The following is an 18,190-nucleotide window of genomic DNA, read 5'->3' on the forward strand; positions in this document are numbered from 1 at the left end:
CTATTTTGCTGGTTTGGACTGTAATGAGTATGAAGTGAGTGTGAAGCCAGTGGCTGTGGCAGTGGTGCTGTATGTCTGGATCCTGAAACTTCCTGACTGGAGAAGAGGCAGTAGCTACCTGGGTGGCCAGTTCTGCAGAGTGGCTTTGTGACTTGTCCTTAAAGCTCAACCTTGAGTCTGTTTCTTCAGCCATTTCAATGGTTCTTAAGCCATTAAAAACCCCACAATAAATCCTTTCCTGCTTATACTACCTTGAGTAGATTTTATTCTCTGTAAATGAACCCTGACCAATACAGAAATGAAATGGATTACAGTCATCCAGAGACAAAAATTAAATGGATGATAGCACAATACTGTCAATCAATATGATGATCAAAATGAATCCTGAGCCTCACTGAAAGGAATGGTTTGCACTGTAAGTTTAGATGGATACTGTCCATTTGTAATCTAACGAACTCCCAAGAGAAGGCCAGATACTGCATGTAAACTGAACACTGTCCGAAATCAGAAAGCATTGATCAGGACCTGTAAATTTACTATTCTTTCCTTTTGATAAGCACAATTTGAAAGTGATATTAGGCATGATTAAGCTGAAGTAGGAGCGAGGGAAATAAGTGACTGACTCACATGAAAAATAGTATTTTTGAATGGAAACTTTTCTCAGATACATAAATTTTATGAAAATCTACTGATTTCATTAGTCACAAGGAGTCTTAAGCAAAGTCTGTGAGAAGTTGAAGCTCCCCCCCAAAAGGCTGACCCCCAAGAACTAATGGAGAAGACAGCTGAGTACTGGAGTAGCAGAGGCACCCTTCATGAACAGTGTTCCGTGGCAGGGGTGGTGGGGTGTCTAAAATCAAACACAGAGTTTAAGTGTAAAATTTCACTTTGAAATCGTATAATTAATTGACGCTAGCCAACCTCCTGCAAAGGACTCTGAACGATGGGAAGAAAAAAAACAGCCTTAAAATAAAGACTTTGATGACGATGATCTGTTTTGAAGCATGTTTTTCTTGAAGGGTAGTTACAGCCACCATAACAACTTTCATGATGCTCTAACTTAAAACAGTTAAAAGGAAGTCTTACAGCACTGCCCAGGTGTACAGGTCACCTCAACGAGGAATGTGTCAGGAATGTGGAACTGCTATTTTAAAAAAGCTGACGCGATCCTACGGTATACTAACTGAAATAGGACATGCAAAAACCATGAAGTAATTTTTCCCAATATATGCACGGATGGTCAAACCCTCATTAGAAACTCACATCCAGCCTAAGGCTTCATATTTTTAAAAGAATGTGGAGAAACTGGAAAGGGAACAGAGTATAGCACAAAGACTTGATTAAGCTAGAAAACAGGGCATAAACATGGTAAGGAATGGGAACTGGTGTCATTTAGCCATAAGAAGGCTACGTGGTCTTACTATGTCACTTAGTGTTCTTGGCTATAAAAAGAAAATAGACAAATTACATCTAGAAGTCCTAACCACCCAGACAGTAACAGCATAGAATTAAATAAAATAGGAACATAAGGTTTGCAGCAACAATCAGCAGAGAACGGGTCCTGCCATGTGATTCCAAAAGGGCCGCCCATATCAGCTCAGAGAATCCCCACAATGGGAAACCACCAGACAAACTGAGCTCTGGCTGAACGACAGAACTCCTACGATGTCTGTGGATTACTAGATAAACATTGAAATATTTCATTATAGGAAGAGCTATTCCAACTACTTCTTACCATGGGGAAAACCATCAACCGGGAGGCCAGCACACTGTACCTGTTGTGGACATTTACAGAAGCAGAGTAACTAATTCACATAGACATCTACTTAGCTCTATCAGCAAGTTACAGCAAGTTTGGTGAATAATTGTGTAGGGCAATCTTGACATGTACTGACAGATTTGAATATCCAGTAGTAGTACTTATACTTTAAAGATAGGATCCATGCCAACAGGAAAAAACAACAACAAACTATTGGCTCCTGGGTCCCTGTCTCCCTTCTGTGAGGGATCTGCCTTGCCACAGTCTCCATGTTTTAAAGAGTCATCTTGGTCATTAGGCTGGTTTCTAAAATAAACTAGGCTAGGATTAAAGATAGCAAAACAGCAGGTGGCTGTATCAAATGCCAATGACTACTTGTTTGGAAATCTTCTAAAATATTTTGATAATAAAACGAGGGATTTTAATTATTTCCTCCTGACCCTCCTCAAAAAAAAGCATGATTGATGGACAGAACAATGCCTCAGACCCTGGACCACCCTGATGACCACACATATCAAGCTACAGATTTTCTACAGAATCACAGTTCAGATTCCTGGAAGGAGGATGTTGGGGGAGTCTGGAAGGGAGACAGCTGGCAGTAGAAAAGAGGTGTTACTAGAGACGATCTGGATGTTTTCTGGAACTAGGTATAACCCTGATGCTTTAACTCTGCCCCTTACAGAAGCTTAGAATTCCAAGTAAAATTGCTATTAAAAAAAAAAATGTGAGGAAATGTCTTCTTAGTCCAAATGAAGAATAAAATGCACAATTATCCAATGGTTTTGAAGTACTTCCAGGATACTGTTTGCACAAGCAGGCAACATGAGAGTTTCATACGTTCCCCATATATCTACTTCTTTTTCCTCATGCCTAATTAACTTGACTGTTTACGCTCAGATCTATTTTCTCTCCTTCTTCTGCTTTGTTCTTCCTGCAAAAGGCCAAACACAGCAAGCCACATTTCCCAGGCCCCGTGCCAACTAGCTCCTAGTTAGGCTTGGCCAACAGAGATAACAGGTCCAGGGGAGGGCACTTCCCTCTCTTCGCTTCAGGGACTGCATCTCTTTCGTGGGCCAGCTCCCACCAGGCAACCACAGTTCCTAGACTCTGGACATCACCTGTCCCTTTGGTCCCTCTTGTCTTAGGGGTAGTACCTTGCTCCTCCTGATCTCAGGATTTCCAGCTGTTTCCTATTTGCCCTTCTATTTTACACCCTTTGCAATAGTTTTCCATGTTAAATTTCTTCCATGAAACTCCCTGGCCTGGGTTTTGTTTTCCTGATCAGACACCGACTGACAGAATTCTCTCTATCCAACTAGTGACCACGCCTTGCCCACTTTTGAATCCATTTCTCTTCATCCCTTGCTCACTGTCCTAACGTAGGTCATCACCTCTCACCTGAACTAAATCTAATATCCCCATTTCTAGTCTCTTGACCTTCAATTTAGCTCCCTGGTGAGAACTTTTCTCCACTGCAGCCAGAGCGAGCTTCCTAAAACTTTGTTCCTAACCTTCCTCAACCCCCTTCACCTCACACAAGAGCTAAGTTCCTTAGCGTGACAGACAAAGCTCTTCACGACCCATCTCTTTCCCTGGGCCAACCTCACCTTTGGCTTCTCAGTGTTCTAGTAACACGAAATTAATGACAACATTGACTCACATACCCACTCACACACACACATCCTGCTTTCCAGCTCTCTGCTCTTTGCAATAGGATTTCCTTTCTATCTGTCTACTTCTGGATGACTAGCCCTCCTTCAAGCCCAAGGATGTCTCTTCTAGAAAGCTTCTGTGAGGACCCAGGCCACCAAGCTCCCTCTGCCTAATTTTATGACCGCATTTGCCATATTTTATTAACATACGCCATCTTGAGCCTCTTCCACCTAGGGAGAGTCTCTCAAGGGCCCCAACCATGTCTTACTCATCCGTCTCTGCGTCTGTGCTTCCTATCAAGAGATGCTGGCTGCAGTGAACTGAGCTCATACCCCACGCACCCTGGCAGGCCAACGCAGGAACCCTTGAGTTATCCTACCTTTCTTCTCCTTTCCCGCCACATCCAACTAGTTAACTAGTTTTAATTCTACCTCAGAAATTGATGATACCTTGACCCTTCCCTTCTCTTGCACCCCACAGCCACTGCCCCAATCTTCTAAGTCGTTGTTTGGAAGCTGTCTTCAATCATGACCCATGGTGAGAAATACATTTTGTATCATGACGCAGGATATGCATTCTGCAGTTTAAGTTTTGAATCAAGTCACTAAGATACAATTTTTAAAATGCAACCAAGCAAAAACTCACGATTTAAATCTAATAATTATCCATTTTCATTCAAAAAATTTTTCCAGGTTATAAATCCTATATTACACTCAATGGCTTCAACTCTGTCATGCTTTGTATTCAAAATGATGGTGGCTCTATTATAACACAGACACTTACACATGCCAAGTTTTAAGTAAATCCACTTTGTTCATGTTGAAGATGATTTAAGTCTATTGAAGTGAATTTATTAAAAATTCAAGCTGTCCAGAAAATTTATGCATAACAAACAAGTAAATCAGACAGAAGTTTTATGAACCATTGATCCTCATTACATTAGACTCTTTAATATCTTCTTTTTCGTTTAAGCCTATTTTTTCTAAAGACAAGAACAACCCATTAAAATCATTTTAAGATCCACTTACAGGTTGTGACCCGCAGTTTGAAAACCACTGTTCCAGGCTTTCACGACCACTTGCTTGAACTACCGCAGTCGCTTCCCTGCCCGAGTCCTTGTCCCCAGTCTCGCTTCCATGCAGTTACCTTTCTAAAAGGGACAAATCTAACTGTGTCACTTTCCTCCTAAAAAATAAATGTCCTGGCAGTCTGACTCATCACTACCTATAGAATGAAATCCCTATTTCTTAGTACATGACATATAAAGAAGAGCAGGATCAGACCTGGTGTCACTTTTGCCCCTTCCCTCCGCCCACTGCCATCAGCCTCCCCACTTCGCCGTGAGCCTTTCACCTCTCCCCTCACTTACTGGCACCTCCCCAGCTCCATCCTTTTATCATTGCTGTCCCCTCCGCTGGACGTGTCCTCCCCCTCCTGATGGATCTGCTTATTCTATTTCTTCTCCAAGACCCAAGGATCAATGCCATTACTTCTTTATGTCTCCCTCCTCTCTGACAGCTCCATCACCCGTGCTCCCACCTGACCGTGCGGCATTCTCATAGCTGCTTGATGTGAATTTTAATATGTACCTGTGTCATTTTCCTGAAAATAAACCTCTTGAGGGCAGAATCTTGGTGCTCTTAGAAGAGATAATGAGTATAAAATACCTGGAATAAAAGTTGGCAGGATCAGTAAGTATAAATTCCTTTTCTCTTTCATTCATCTTTGTGCCCTATCACCTACCCACACGATACTCAATAAATGTGTATTGAATTCCAGTCCATAACTTAATGCCTTGTATTTATAATTACATAGTATATTAATAATACCCTATATTTCTATAGCATTTTACATTTACATCATATACAAGATTTCTGCAAATATACCCCACTGGTTGTCAAAACCAATGGACAAATGGAACCCTACTTTACCGAGGAAGCCAAGGACAGACCCAGAGAAGCTATACCATTAACCAAGGCCACAGAGCCAAATTCAAATCCAGCCCCGACTCCAAAGCCAGCTGCATCTTGTTTTCTTTTGGGCCGAACTAGCCCAGGCCATTAATGCCTCGCAGCCATCCCTCTGCCTGCAGAGCCCTGCCCAGACTCAGCTCTCACCAGCCTCCAACTTACACCTTTCCACCTCCGGTCTTGACTCCTCCCGGGATTCAGTCCCACTTTTTCAGAGACAACCTGAATAAAGTTCCTCTTCTGAAGACGGCTTCCCCCTAAAAACGATCTGGGGAGACATATTTCTCCTTGAAAAAAACAGCAACAAAACAAAAAACACAACAAAAACACACACACCATCAGAGAAAAAACAAATGTGAGGCAGTTTGCTCACTAACAACACTGTCAGTGAAAAATCAGGCCCAGGCTTCATAAGGTGTTTTTTTTTAAACACAGCTGTAGTGAAGCGGCAGGCCTGAAGGAACCTGCTGTAAATATCTTTCACTTTCACTTACCTGCGGGATAAAGGGTGACAAGGATGGCAGGTACGACGCTCCATTTCAGCAAGTGGAGGGAAAGACAGTCCAGGTTTACCCCATGCCTGTTCTGTCCTGGGGACTTAATGTACATTTTGACTTAAGCCTTTCATCTCCAGTCAATCTTACACGTATTTCCTGACTGTCTCCTACTCTGTGCCTTCCACTGGGCCAGGCACGAGGGACAGAACAACCCCTTCCTTGTGGAACTGCAGCAGTTCTCAACCTTTCTTCCCGTAACACCCCCTGGGACACAGCACATCATTAGTAGCATGGGCTCATTGAGTCCTGATTGTTACAACACACTCACGGCAGACTGGGAATGGTGAAGGGTAGATGGGGCTTTGAGGTGCAGGAGGACAAAGCACCCTGAATGATTCTGATGCACTCCCCCACTACCTAAATAAGGACTTAGATTCAGCACAGTTAAAAGACACTCAGGACACAGTGCATCGGCACTGTGATGGGAAAGCACAGTTCTTTGTGCGCCCGTGGAGTTGGGTGGAGGCCAAAGAGCTTTCTGGAGGAAGTGACAGAGGAGAACTGAAAGAGTAGGAGCTTTTCGTCAGGAGAAGGGGCACGGGGATGAGGTGCAGCAGCATTTTCAGAACAGCCTCTGCTGAAGCTCAGGGAAACAACAAAAGAATCTGGCACCATTAGAAGAATTGAAAGAATTTAAGAATGGCTGAAAGGTGGAGTGCCATCGAGGGGAGAAGCTAGAGACCTAGGTCTGAGCACGATCTTGAGTGGCTCTGAAACCCGTGCCACACTTCACTCTGAGTGCAATGGGAGCCACTGAAGAGGACCAAGGGAGGGGTTCCGGCTGCACGGTGGAGGTTTTTGGGGCTGGTAGCCAGAAGGCAGCTGACAACCTGACCTAGGAGATGGCCATTCATTGACTGTATAACCAACACAATCAGGGAAAGGGGAATTAGCCAGGCTTTGGCTTGAATAACTGGGTGGGGATGTGCAGAGGCAGGGCCTATCTTTCGTCATAGGCGCCTGGGAAACAGATAAAGAGCAGTTCAGTTTGGAACATTTAATTTGAGGTGTCCACGTGGGGATGTTCTGTATACAGATCTGGAGCTCAGGAAAGATACCTGGGCAAGGGACAAAGACTTCAAACAGTAAAAAGGGCCATGACCTGGGTAAAATCATCCAGGAGAGTGTGCTGAAGAGACTGGCCCTAGGAGAGAACTTTGAGAAATACCAGCCTGCAGAAGACTAGAGGAGGCAGAGTTGACAGCAGAGGGGAACGTTAGGGGCAAGGCTGCCACTTCACAGATGAGGAAACTGGGTCTCACCCTCCACAGCTGGTCTAAGGCCTTCCATCTGGGATGGGGCACAACTGGCCTTCAACTTCTATCGGGTGCCTGGCTTTCAAATCACTTGTTTCTATTACATAAAATCGTAATGATGCACACAGGAATAACCTCCTCCCCCTGAACTTGTCCTCATTTGAATTTCCCTTTTCAGACACCAGTCACAGACCAGTTTCCCTTCCCTAGCTCTCTCCTGCCTAGATGACAGTGATGAGGGAAAAGACAACCAAAAGGAAAAGCAAAAACAGGACTCACCCGACCCTGACCTAGGCTAACAGCTAATTCTGAACATGGCTCCACTCCTAACTTACATGGGAACTCACTCAGTTCTTTAGGTTCCCTACATGTTCAACAATAACAGGTTCTGTCTGACATTATCCAATGGCCTGAGCTAGGAATGAAGGGCTATATTAAATTTAACCATTAAATGACTTTTTAAGATACCGTATCAAACTCAGGGCAATGAGAAAATTGGCTTCAATAATTTAGGTGTTCCAGAGCAGTTTCTCTTGCTCTAGAGGATTAAGCATGACCCCTGACACCCACCCTGTTTAACTAGGACTAGGTTTACTGTAGTTGACAGCAGGGATGAATGAAAAATCTTGTCTTCCTGGTATGACTTGAGGTGAGCCTGGAAAGTCCCCTGATCAAAGTAATCTCCCCGCCCCCACAGGTAGTGCCTGGTTCCCACCCAGGGAGAACACATCGATTCTCCGAATCTGTTTCCTTATCTGTAAAATGAGGGTAATAGTACTCACCTCACACAGCTATCCTAAGAATTAAACAAGACAGTCCGCCAAAGCTCTCAGCATGCTGCCTAGCACAGAACAATAATCATCATTAGCCCTTGTTACCACCGTTTTTGTGCAAAACTTTGCTCACGGGTGGAGTGGACCTCGAGCCTGGGAGGACCGGTTACTGAGATTACTTTGTAATGACCCCGAGCCAGGGAGCAGCTGAGTGAGGGAGCAGGTGAGGCTAGTATCAAACTCCTTAACGTTTTCCAAGAGACAGAATGTACTAATTCACAATTATTCTCCTGCTTCATGTTCGTCCTCAAGTGATTTCTGAGAAGCAGTGACAAGGCCTCAGGAGCTAGGTCCGTGGCGGAGAACAAGTTTCTTGTGACATGTCCATCAACACCGAGAAACGAGGTAACTGACAAGGTGTGGAGAACCGGTCCAGCTCCGCACACAGCTGGGATTCCGCCACCTGCTTCCCTTCTCACACTAAACTCAGGACGGCAGTGACACTTGGTGCGGTTCCTCACCCCGTCCTTCCTGGAATTTAGGACATCCAGCTAAGCGCGGGGCTATCTTTAAAAGGAATTTGTTGTGGCTCTAAATGAGCCTGCCGGGAAGGGCAACGTGCGGCGGCCCGGGGCTGGCGCTCAGGGCACCCAGGCCAGGGGTCCCCCGGCTGCCGCCAGCTCCTGGCCCTTTGCGTGAAAGCGCGCAGCGCCGCGCCCGGGCAAGCACCCAGGGCCCGAGCCCCGCGGAACCTCTCCGAGGAGAAAGAGCCAGCCCTGCAGATGCAACCGTTGCAATTTGGGTCTCTTGTCTCTTCTGACGTAATGCGTTTCCTGCTTTCGCACTGCAGTGTGCAGCTCGCTGGCTGGGAAGTCTGAAGATCAATCGACTGAACGCCAAGATAACCACTGGCTCTATCTTGCAATTTATTTTCCGCGAATACACCCCGCCCCCAGATTCCACGACTTGTGGATTTTCAGGCGGTATTGTTCTCCCCTCCCCCCAGGAAGGCAGCCTCTACACACAGCCCAGCCCCAGGAAACGGCATCGGTTTGCGGCTCAAATGTGGGGCCGGGGCGGGGTCGGTTCAAACCTTGGCCGCCCCCCCCGACTCCTCACCCGCCACCCCCAGCCTCAGATTCCAAATCCCTGACTTTGTTCTAAGCAAAACTATTGTCGAAGCTGCAGCATTTCCCCCCCTCTTCAGAGACCGAACTGGGAAGTGGGTAAAAACTACTATGGAACGTGCTCGGACGCTCCTCCACGCCCCACACCCCCACAGGGACGGGACCGGCAGCGACCGCCCCGCCACCTCACGCACGCCGGGTTAATGCAGCCCCGCAGCCACCGCCGCCGCTGCCACCGCCCAGCCGAGCCCGGGGAGACTCCCAAGGGCTCTTTAAATACGATCTATAAATACTACGGGCTCTCGGCGCGCGCGTCACAGCAGAGCCGGCCTCCGATTGGCTGTCGTAACCCCGCTTATTTGCATAGCCCGATTGCTCAACCGGGCGGCGACCTCTGCCGAGCGCGCCCCTCCCCCTCAGCGGGCGCGCGGGGCCGCGCGGGGCGGCGGGCGGGGACAGCAGGGTGGCGGCCGGGCGGCCGGGCGACGAGCGCGAAGCGGCGGCGGCGGCGTTCAGAGTCGCTTGAACTCGGGAACCTTTCAAGTCTTGAGTCATGCAGCGGCCTTCCGGGATGCCGACTGCCTCCCAGATGGATCAGTTTTGGCTAGCCTAGGGCCGACGCATTTAACACTGGGTCTTTTTGCTGTCCACAGAAAAAGAAAGTTTTAAAGGTTTCACCCGAGCACACGCTCTGGGTGGCCCGCGGAGGCACCACGTGAGACCTGGACACGCAGCTAGAGCCCTGTCCAATGACTTGCGACTTGGGGTGTTCAAAAAAGGCTTTTGCATGATCACTACTAGTAAGACCTCATTAGCTTGAAAACGAAACAAGGAGTGTTCTGAAAATGCAAAGTGTATGATTCCTCCTGGTTGAGAGCTAGGGTTTTTTTTGTTTTTTGTTTTGTTTGTTTTTTAAAAAGGACCAATTAGGCAGCACGAGTCGGCGATGCAGAAACTTTCCCCACTGCGGTTCTTGGGGAAGAGAATCTCTTGTAGCGATGGAGGATATTGGGCAACTTGGCCCTGACCGGAGCTGGTTCGCTCCGGGCAGAGGGGTGGTGGCGGAGAGGGTCAGAGGAGGAGAAAAAGACCACGCTTTGGGATTCGGGAAGCAGACCGACGTTGCGGAGCACATTGGCACGCAGGATTCGGCCCAGCCACTGATCGCGGGAGATAAATATGCAGATATTGTTTTATATTCATATCCAGATGCTACAAAATCGTTGATCTCTTTAAGATGTAAACTTAGAACAGGGACTGTATCTGCTGTTTGTTCCAAACATAGTGAATGCCTTACTTTTGAATGCATTAAGTACGATGTCTTTTAATTTTTTTACTTTGTTTTAGAATGTCCTGCCCTTATAGCGCACACAGCACATGCTAAGGTCCCAAGCCTTTCCAATACCAGGGGTGACGCTAGAAGTATATATGCTGGTATCTTACACCTAGTTGGTCAACAGAAAATATTAATGGAATGAATCAGACAAATACATTAATTTGGAAGACTAGCATTGCTAAAAATTAAAGGTCTCAGTAAATTACATTTAATAAATGTTCTACTTCGATGTCCTTTTCCCCTAAATAAAACTTGCTTATACGGACTCTTGTTAACTGACGCTAATACTTTTAACTACTGTTACTTGGATGCTAGCGAATATGCAGCTTTAAAAGCTTTTTAAAAAGAACTTCGGATTTTAACAGAAGAGCGCCCTCTGCTGCCAATGGTTTATGGGCAGCGCGCCTGAAAAGTCAAAATACTTGGGAGTATGCTCATTGCAAAGCTGGCAAGGTGAACGTTAGGATATTTTTCACCAGCATCTCTTTGTAAGTCACTTTGTAATTCTAGCCATTTTAATTATTACTGCTGAGCAAGTAGGATCATTCAGTTGTGAATATTACCTTAAACATTATTCTCATTTCTATAGGAACACATACCAGTTTATTCTTTAAAACCAATTTTAAAACAGAATATAGACTTGTTTTATAGTCATTATTCTCTGCATAAACAGATACCAAAGTAAGAATAAAAATGCTGCTTTAATCATCAAAATACTTTTTCCAATAATTTTAGTGCTGTGTCAAGTGAGTCATTAAAATGGACCGATTTGAACACAAGACTATTTGCAATTTATCCTACAGCAGCTTTTTGCTTCTCAGCTTGTTTCCTTCTGTCTTAATTAGTGTTTCTGATGTCCCAGGCCAAGCATAAATGCACTTATAATCGCTGCCTTTTTGATTATCACCTCTTCAGTATAGACTGTCATTTTATTGTAGTATCTGTGTATTTACTGTACTTATACAGCATTTTCCTGTTCCTTTAAGTTTTTTCAGTGTTACATTTCTTTTACTAATTCATGTTTTTGTTGTCCTTATTAATATCCTCATATGAAAACAGATTTTAAAAAGTCCCAAGTAACCGTCTAAATTGAAAACTGCACATATTGACTGCTACTTCCATCGGTCCTCGTTTTTAAGAGCTGCTCATCTTGAGGAGGAAGGAGCTATAGTCAGAGGTTGGCTGCTGGTACAACTTTGAGTCACTAGGTCAGAGGATAACTGGTAAACCACAAATGAAGCGATAAGGGAGGTGCACATCTCCTGCTGTAAATGCTAATATGAGCATGTCAGATGCATTCCTCACAATAAGCACTTTACCACTCTTCATAGGAACATACAGATAATGATCACGAATTATTCTGTGGTTCTCAATTCTCTCTCAGTTGCAGAGGCAGAAATGGAAAGAGTCCATTATTATGCAGAAAAATGTATTTAGAGAAACCTCAGGCTAGAGACTTTTTTTTGTGTAAGCTTGGGGTAAACAATCCAGCGCACTGACAGAAGTCGAGTGTTACAGCTGCTCTGTGAGTCGGGCTCTGTTTTCCCAGTTATTGGTGTGGGAACCGCATCTTTTTTTATTTTTTAATTAAAATTTTTTAAAAAAATTTTTAGCTCACATGGTCTCCTGGCCCCACACGTCACGGGTCTCCTGTGATGCATTCTTTTTTCTTTTCTTTTCTTTTTTAAATAGACTTACAGCATGATCTACCACTGAGCTATTACCTTCCCCTCCTAACCACATCTTTTTCACGTAGATGGTCATATGGTCACCACACCTCAAGCCATTTCTAAAAGTGGAAAATGAATACTGAAAATATTTTCAGACATAAACCTTAGCATGTTCTCCCAGGGCAGTCTACCCAGGCAATAGAAATAAAAGCAAAAATAAACACATGGGACCTAATTAAACTTATAAGCTTTTGCACAGCAAAGGAAACCATAAGCGAAACAAAATGACAACCTACAGAATGGGAAAAAATATTTGCAAATGATGTGACTGACAGAGGTTTAATTTCCAGAATATATAAACAGCTCATGCAACTTAATGACAAAAAACAAACAACCCAATCCAAAAATGGGAAGAATATGAAAACAAATATATGTATGTTCCTGTATGACTGAAGAATTATGCTGTACACCAGAAATTGACACATTGTAAACGGACTCTACTTCAATATAAATAAATAAATAAATAAATAAAAGTGGAAAAAACAAAAATGGGCAGAAGATGTAAACAAGCAATTCTCCAATGAAGACATACAAATGGTCACAAGAAAAAAATGCTCAATATTGCTAATTATTGGAGAAATGCAAATCAAAACTACAATGAGGTTATCATCTCACACCAGTCAGGATGGCCATCATTAAAAAGCCCACAAATGATAATTGATGGAGAGGGTGTGGGGAAAAGGGAACCATTATGGAAAACAGTATAGAGAGTCCTTAAAAAACTAAAACTAGACTTACTTACCATATGATCCAGCAATCCCACTCCTGCACATATATCCAGAGGGAATTCTTAATTCGAAAAGATCCATGCACCCCAGTGTTCATAGCAGCACTATTTACAATAGCCAAGACATGGAAACAACCTAAATGTCCACTGACAGATGACTAGATAAAGAAGCTATGGTATATTTATACAATGGAATACTACTCAGTCATAAAAAAGAATAAAATAATGTCATTTGCAGCAACATGGATGGACCTGGAGCTCGTCATTCTAAGTGAAGTAAGCCAGAAAGAGAAAGAAAAATACCATATGATATCTCATATGTGGAATCAAAAAAAGGAAAAAAGAGGACACTAATGAACTTATCCTGGGACTAGGATATGAACCCAAGTCTGTACATCTCTCAGCCTGGATTGTCAACCATTAGGCTATACAGCCCTGTGATTAGTAGATATTTTCATTTTTTTTTCAGTAGGTATTTTCATTTCTGCTGTGTTTTGGAGCTGAAATTGTCACTAGAACTGGATGTTTCTCCTACAGAGCTTTAGGGAAGTGTCTAATGTACGAGAAGCTTCAAATTTCCATAAAAGGTCATCTCAAAATCACTTGTATAATAATAACAATAAACAGTCTTGTTTATAGTGTAGTGAGTGCAATTGATGATGTTATTTTATGCAGCTTGAATCCAGAGGTGTTAAGAGTACTTGTGACTCTTTGAGGAAAGAGAAGAGAAGACAGGAGAAGAGAAGAGGAGGGGAGGGGAGGGGAGGAGAGGAGAGGGGAGAGGAAGAGAGAAAGCCTATTAAATTCCCCCCATGATTCTGAGTAACATACCTGCATCGGCTAGAATCCTGCCAGGAAAGGGACAGCACACTCAGCTGGCACTTTTTCCTCCAGCGTTACTGACATATAAATGACTAATAAAAACTGTAGATATCTAAGGTGTACAATGTAATGTTTTGATACACATGTACACTGTGAAATGATTGCCACAGTCAAGCCAGTTCACACATCTATCACCTCATGTAGCTGTGACTTTTGTGTGTGGTGAGAACACAAGATCAATTCTCTTAGCAAATTTCAAGTCTGTAATACAGTATTATTAAGTATAGCCGCCTTGCCGTCCGTAAAATCTCTAGAACTTACTCATCCTGTGTAACGGTTGAATTGTTTAAACAGATCTGTTTATTAAAAGGATTATTTACAGAGGTGTAGGTGGATTAAAGGACTCAGGGACCCAACAAGCAACGTTAAGGCGCCCAGGGGTCGGTAACAGCAGGACGCCATTACCTTCATAGAGCTGAAGGGCGGGAGAGGAAAGGGTGTTATCAGAGATGGTGAGAGTGGTGACCTTGGAAGTGGCTGCCAGTGGGAGCTACAGTTGTTGCAGGACCAGCCACTGCCGGAAGGGGGTGAGCAGAGGCATAAGCAGGAAGAATCAACACTCCAACCAGAAGCCAGAGGGCTAGGGGCTGGGGTCAGGGCGAGGAGTTTCCTACCACAGAGGTCACCAATCTAGGGCACAGAGTAGGATGGAGAACGGATTGGGGGACAAATTGAGAAAAACAGCCAATTGTCAATCAAGGATGGACCTAAGAGTGATAATTTAGAGCCAAATAAGAATCCATTATTTAATAGGAACATAGCTGCATTCAATAAAAGGATAAAAACCTTAGGAAATAACTGAGACATATAGAACATTATTTTGGATTTGAACCCCAGTGAAAGGCGGTTTGTTATATCAATCACCAATTAATAGCTTAATTGGTGTGTTAGTCAGCTCCAGCTGCCATAACAAAATTCCACAGACTGGGTGATTTAAACAATAAAGATTTATTTTGTCACAGTTCTGGAGGCTTGAAGGCCATGATCAGTGTGCCAGTGCGGTTGGGTTCTGATGAGAACTCTCTTCCTGGCTTATAGACGGCTATCACCTTGCTGCGACCTCTTTTTTGTGCATGCTTGGGGGCAGGGGTGGTGGAGACAGGGAAGGGGGGAGGGGGGAGAGAGCAGGAAGGGGTGGAGAGAGAGAGAGAGAGAGAGAGAGAGAGAGCTCTTCCTCTAAGGACACTAATCCTGCCAGATTGGGGCCCACCTTCATGACTCACTTAACTCTACCCCTCAAACTCTACCATCTCCAAATGCCATCGGGGGTTAGAGCTTCAACATAGGAATTTTGGTAGTAAATTCAGTCCATAGCAATTGATATTTTGTTTCCTCCTTTTCCATTAAAAAAAAAAGTTAAGAATTTGTTCTCTGATCCTTGTTTTTAATCTTTTTATTTGGAACTAATATTTCTAAAAGTTGCAAATATAAAAGAAGGAGTTCCTGTATACCCTTCACCTGGCTTCCCCGAATGTTAATACTTACATAACCCTTGTGTAAGTATCAAAACTAGTAATCTATCTTTGTTTCAATAGTATTAACTAAACTTATTCAAATTTCACCAGTTTCCCCCCTAAAGCCCCTGGTTTATTCCAGGATTCCACACTGAATTTAGTTCTCTCTAGTCTTCTCCAATCAGTGACAACTCAGTCTTCCCTTGTCTTCAATGACCTTGATGCTGCCGATAAGTACTGGCCAATTACTTTGGAGAATGCTTCTCATTTGGGTTTCTCTTAAGATTAAATGGAGATTCTGCATTTTTGGCAAGAATACCCCGGAAATGATCTTATATCTTTTTCTGCGTCTCATTTCAGGGGATACATAATGTTGACCTGTCTTCTTACTGGGTTTCTCCAGTGTAACATTACTATTTTTCCCTTTGGAGATAAATGTCTGGAGGAGACTGTTCTCTGATTCTTGATTTGTGATGCCTTCAAACAGAAGTAGGGAAGGGAAGGAAACCTTCTGCCCTCAGTATTTTATAAACTTTCACTCTGTGAGGCCAGCAGTATGAAAGAGAGTAATGTGAAGTTATTATTCCTATTTTCAAGAAGAAGAAAACGACATCTTTTTCAGATTAAGTGATTTGGCCAAGATTACAGAGGGAAGCCTGTGTTTTTTCATTTTGAGTAACTGTTGGAGTTTTCAGAACTTACAAATAAAATCACACAATTTGTGGCGACAGACTCCAAAATTCAAATCTGGTTAATATCAGAACCTAAGTCGATTGCTTCACTCATTTTCAAGTGCTTGCGATGTGCTAGAATTTATACAGTCTTTAAAAGCAAGTCACAGCTTAGTCTGAAGTACCAATTTAAAACCATGGCACATCTCCAAAACTCATTTAAGAAACCAAGTGGTTAATTAAACCTTCAATCAGATTATTATTTAAGTGCCTTTTAATAATCATTCTGTGGCTTAGGCAAAAATGATAGAGGAACACCCTTTGAAAATGTTGTGTCATATTTTAAGGGCGAATACAAGGACCATTTACCACGGATAAATAATTATAAAATGAATAACTATAATGATGACAGCAATTTTTGAGCTATTTAGGGTAAGAATTTGTCAACTAAATTGCCGCGAATACCTTCTGAATAGACGTTAAATTTGAGCGAAGGTGGAAAATGGCACCTAAATTTAAATTACATTTTTATTGACATAGATAATTGTGTAACATTGCCCAGAATCGCTAAGAAACAGAAGGCGAAACAGACACAAGGATTAGATACGTGATACATAGTAATTACCTCCAATGAAGAGATTTGAAAATAAGTAAACCTAATTCTCTGCATTGAGATTTCACATAATAAAAGCAAGAATTAAAACTTTAAAAAGACTTAATAAGTGGTATTCCTTTAAAAAAGATTTTAATCTTCCACTCTCCCTACTTAAGTCTCCCTATTTAACACTCTCCCTATTTAATTCCAGTTCTCCAGAGACACACATATTCTTAGAGCTTCTAGAATTTACTTCTGTATATCTAAATAACCTGCTAATACTGTTATTTTTTGATTTTTAATAGAAGTGTTTAATATTACCAATTGACTTCCTACTGAAGAAGGTGAGGATTTAGCTCATGTATAGCCTCATACCTTCCTCCCACGGCCCCTTCCCCATCATACTGGTAAGACTTTACCGTAATTTTTGGTTAGATGGCATTCAGTGTTTATAATATAAGGACTATGTAAAGATTACTTGCAAGTGAGCCATCTAGGAGGCTATGATTCCCTTTCCTTCTCTGAGCAACTTTTTGTTTTCCCTGACATTCATGATTGTCTTTTTTGTTGTTTGCTTAGTTTTCCATTATTAATTAATCCTGAGTCTCTCTGCCTTAAGTGTCACACGTATAAGATGATACAATCACTTCCTTCCCTTCCCTTTTCCTTTCCCATTTTCCCTCCCTCCCCCTCTCTCCCTGGTGATTAATGATGCTGAGAGCCTTTTATATACCTGTTGTCCATTTGTGTGTCTTCTTGGAGAGATGTCTACTCAAGTCCTTTGCCCATTTTTAAATCTGATTGTTTTCTTGCTATTGAGGTGAGTTCCTTGTGTATTTTGGAATATTAACCCCTTATTAGATTTATCGTTTGCAAATAATTCTCTCCCATTCCACAAGTTGTCTCTTCACTCTGTTGACTGTTCTCTCCACTGTGCAGAAGCTTTTTAGTTTGAGGCAATCCCATTTGTCTATTTTTGCTTTTGTTGCCTTTGCTTATGAGTAATTATTATTATTTTTGCTTTCTTTTTTTTATTGTGGTAAAAAAACCACATAACTTTAAATTTAATGCCTTAACTATTTTTAAGTGTACAATTTAGTAGCGTTAAGTATTTTTACACTGTTGTGCAACAGATCTTTAGAACTTTTGCATCTTGCCAAACTGAAACTCTGTACCCGTTAACAACGAACGTTCACTTCCTCTCCTCGCTAGCCCCTGGCACCATCATTCTACTTTCTGTTTCAATGAATTTGACTACTTTAGAAACTTCATATGAACGAAATGATACAGATTTTGTCCTTTATGATAGCTCATTTTGCTTTGCATAATGTCCTCAAGGTTCATCTATGTGGTAGCATGTGGCATAATTTCCTTCTTTTTAGAGGCTACATAACATCCATCGTATGCATAGACCACATTTTCTTTATCCATTCATCTGTTAACAGGCATTCTTAGCTATTGTGATTAATGCTGCAACACTGTTATGTGACTATCTCTTTGACATTTTCTTTGAATTCTTTTGGATATATACCCAGAAGTGGGATTGTTGCATCATATAGTAGTTCTATTTTAAATTTTAATGAATTTAAATTTTAATTCTATTTAAATTTTGATGAACCTCCATACTGTTTTCCATAATGGCCGCCCCATTTTACATCCCATATTTATAAATATTTTCTCCCCTTCCACAGATTGCCTTT

General features: G+C 42.6%; 1 long non-coding RNA gene across 10 annotated transcripts in view; it reads right to left on the bottom strand.

Moving 5' to 3' along the window:
- LOC123614460 (uncharacterized) overlaps nucleotides 1-9,350 on the bottom strand; it is an 82,369-nt gene extending 73,019 nt beyond the window's left edge. For 4 of the 10 annotated variants that reach the window (XR_006721867.2, XR_012503912.1, XR_006721866.2 and 1 more), the window contains exons 1-4: nucleotides 5,877-9,346; nucleotides 5,545-5,650; nucleotides 5,002-5,079; nucleotides 4,441-4,562 (exon numbers count right to left, since the gene is read on the bottom strand). This is a non-coding gene — a long non-coding RNA (uncharacterized LOC123614460). Of the gene's footprint in view, nucleotides 1-4,440; nucleotides 4,563-5,001; nucleotides 5,080-5,544; nucleotides 5,670-5,876 lie in introns of all 10 variants that reach the window. The other 6 variants (XR_012503910.1, XR_012503911.1, XR_006721868.2 and 3 more) reach the window with 6 other exon arrangements.
- Nucleotides 9,351-18,190: the final 8,840 nt, after the last annotated feature.

The sequence above is a fragment of the Camelus bactrianus genome, chromosome 34, assembly GCF_048773025.1.
Source record: "Camelus bactrianus isolate YW-2024 breed Bactrian camel chromosome 34, ASM4877302v1, whole genome shotgun sequence".
Classification (NCBI taxonomy): Eukaryota; Metazoa; Chordata; class Mammalia; order Artiodactyla; family Camelidae; genus Camelus; species Camelus bactrianus.